The sequence below is a fragment of the Marmota flaviventris genome, chromosome 19 (assembly GCF_047511675.1).
Source record: "Marmota flaviventris isolate mMarFla1 chromosome 19, mMarFla1.hap1, whole genome shotgun sequence".
NCBI lineage: Eukaryota > Metazoa > Chordata > Mammalia > Rodentia > Sciuridae > Marmota > Marmota flaviventris.
The window spans coordinates 6,512,733-6,515,912 of NC_092516.1; positions in this window are offsets into that span (position 1 = coordinate 6,512,733).

A 3,180-nucleotide genomic window follows, 5' to 3' on the forward strand; every position below is an offset into this window, starting at 1 on the left:
GAGGAAGCATTACATGATGTTTTATCATTAGTTGTTCTCTTTGAAAACTCTTTAAAGTAAGACGAAAAGAACATTTAAGGGGTGTACAAAATGAACATGAAGTGGGCTGACTCTGACCCATAATGAGACTGAGACCAATAGTGAGACACACACAGACAAGGCACCATAAACAAACCTAATTGACCAGAGATTTAGGTGGGGTTTTTAACCCCAGATGGGCCACTGAGCGACGTCTCGACATTGTCCTGGACCGGGAAGTATATGCTGCGTCCATCCTTCCCTGACAACCCCAGACTGTGGATCCACACAAACTACAACACTGGGTAAGAGCTGGCCAGGGAAGAACTTTGCTAGGGCTAGGCAGAGGTCAGAAACAGCTCCTCCAGCCACTGCTTCTATAGCCACACAGCATATAGGACAGGGACCTGGCTGGACCTGAGGGCAGGTTGACCTATTTGTCCATCACTTAACTCTATTTTTTTGCCCCTGGGGGCCCTGATTACCTTTTTTCACACTCCCAGAGAGTGGTGCCCACAACTTACCTCCCAGGCCCCCATAACCAGGACTTACTAATGTCATTTTTTTAGGGGGGAGGGCACCAGCATTTGAACCCAAGGGCACTTTGCCAGTGAGCCACATGCCCAGCCCTTTTTAAAAATATCTTATTTAGAGACAGGATCTCCCTGAGTTGCCTAGGGCCTCGCTAAGTTGCTGAGGTTGGATTTGAACTCTCAGTCTTCCTGCCTCACCCTCCTGAGCCGCTGGGATTACAGGTATGTGCCTCCTGCCTGGCCTGCTAATATCATTTAAAGGACTGGGAGCCCAAGGAAGCTGTGGGTCTACTGGACAGTAATTTCTTAGCTGAGCTGAGCCATCCTGAGTTGGGGCCTGTTCTTCCCATGAGCCCTGCTCCCTGCAATCCTCCTCCTCCACCAAGGCCCAGGGAGAACAGGGCAGAGCAGGGTGAACATGGAGGACTGAGCAGGCAGGGAAGGGTCATGGCCTGGGAGACAGGCCTTAAGCCCAGCCCATTGCCTGCTCCTACTCACCCTAGAGTAGCACATTGTGACTCAGGGTTCCAGGGTTTGGCCTGCTAGAGAGGAACAGATTAGGGGAAAACTCAGAAAGCTTCCTTGCCACCTCCCCAGAGAGTCCTTGGCCTTAGACCCCAGATGTCTCCCCAGGATGACCCCACCATCTGGTCTGGCCTTGTCCCCAGGGGTCTGACCCCCAGTGAAGCAGTCACCTTCTCTTCCCAGTTCTTCTAGCTCAAAGATCAGCTGAGGGCCGCCCCAGGAGGGAGGCCCTAGATGCTTTAAGAGCAGAAGAGGGAGGCGGTTGGAGGGTGGAGCCTCCCCTAGGACAAGAAGAAGGGTCAGTAGTTCAGATTCAAAGAGATAGAAGGAGAAGGAGAAGCAGAAGAGCCTGAGTCTCCTGGGGCAGGGAGTAGGGGTTTGTCCCTTGTTGATCCCCCGACCTCCGCTTTAGGCACTCTCAGAGCTAGGATGGGCTGTCTGAGTCAGGACAGGTCTATTCACCAGCCCCCAACCTGAGAGAGAGGAGCAGAGGAACTGAGGGTGTGGCTCAGCACAGAGATGTGCTTAGCCAGGCCCAGGGTTCGATCCCCAGCATGCAAAATAAACACATAGATAACAGTATGGACTTGGGATGCAGGTGGGAAGCTCAAGAGTTCAGGTGAGGGCAGGCAGCCCAGTGAGGTAGTGTTCCCTGTAGAATGCTGACCAGGTGCCTGCAGGGATCTGCACCTGGCTCAACTCCAGAGAAGCTTCTGGTGCAGCTGCTGAGTCACAGGAAGATAGGACCTGCCAGGAGCTGGGGTGGGCCCGTGAGGCCAGGGGCCTTGTAGATGGTATGGGTGCTGCAGCAATGCTGTTCCCTCAGGGGATAGGACCAGTCCTCAGGACTCTCTGCCAGTGACTCTCTGCCTGGCTGGCCAGCCCCTCCTGACCCCTCCTGCATCATGGCCTCTCAGCACGAGATTCCTCTACAGTTTTCTGCCAGACTTCAGCTAGCTGCCCTGGTTACTCTCTCCTGGCCAGTTCAGCATAGCTCTACCCTGCCCTTGGTGGGGTTTTCCAGGCCAGTGGGTCAATGCACCACAACACAGGGGCTTAGCCACTGGCCTCAATCGCCTCACAGAGTGGAGGCTGCAGTCTCAGATTTGGTGTGTCCAAAGTGGGATCCTTCTGAGGGACTGGGAGGAAATTTTGTTCCAGGCCTCTCTCCCGGTTTGTAGAGGGCCACCTTCCGGTTCACTTGGCATCAGGGATTTGTGCCCAAATTTCCAATTTTAATTTTTATTTATTTATTATTTTTTGGTACTGGGGATTGAACTCAGGGGCACTCGACCACCCTTTTTGTATTTTATTTAGAGACAGGGTCTCACTGAGTTGCTAAGCACCTCGCTGTTGCTGAGGCTAGCTTTGAACTTGCAATCCTCCTGTCTCAGCCTCCTGAGTCACTGGGATTACAGGCGTGTGCCACTGTGTCCGGCTAAATTTCCAATTTTTATAAGGACACCAGTCCTAATGGATTAGGGCCCACACTAATGGTCTTATTACTTGGTAACTTTATTAATTGGTAACCTTTACAAAGACCCTCTCCACATGAGAGTACATTCTAAAGTCCTGGGGTTTAGGACTCCAATATATGAATTTGAGGGGGATTCAATGGATCCCAAAATGCCCTTGAAGGGAACTTGAGACAACCTCTGTAGCTCACAGAGGATGTGTGAGAGGTTCCCCTGTGCTCACTAGACTAGTTGTCTGTCACCTGCTGCTGCTGAGGAGCCCACAGCACTGTCTGGAACCCCCTTTGCATGCCCAGGAAGGCCAAAACCTCCCCTGAGCCTTCTTTGAGTTCTAGAGGGAGAGGGAGAAGGGAGCTGCTCCTACTTTAGCTGAAGCCTCTCCTCTGGGTGTCACCTCCAGAAGATGGTCTGCCCCATACCATGAATGCCTCCATGGCTGCCCCTAGGGCCCCCATCCACAGCAGACTCTCTGGTTTTGTGTTTTGTTTTTTAATATATATATTTTTTGTAGATGGACACAATACCTTTATTTTATTTATTTATTTTTATGTGGTGCCGAGGATTGAACTCAGGGCCCTACACATGCGAGCAAGAGCTCTACCACCGAGCTGCAATCCCAGCCCAGACGC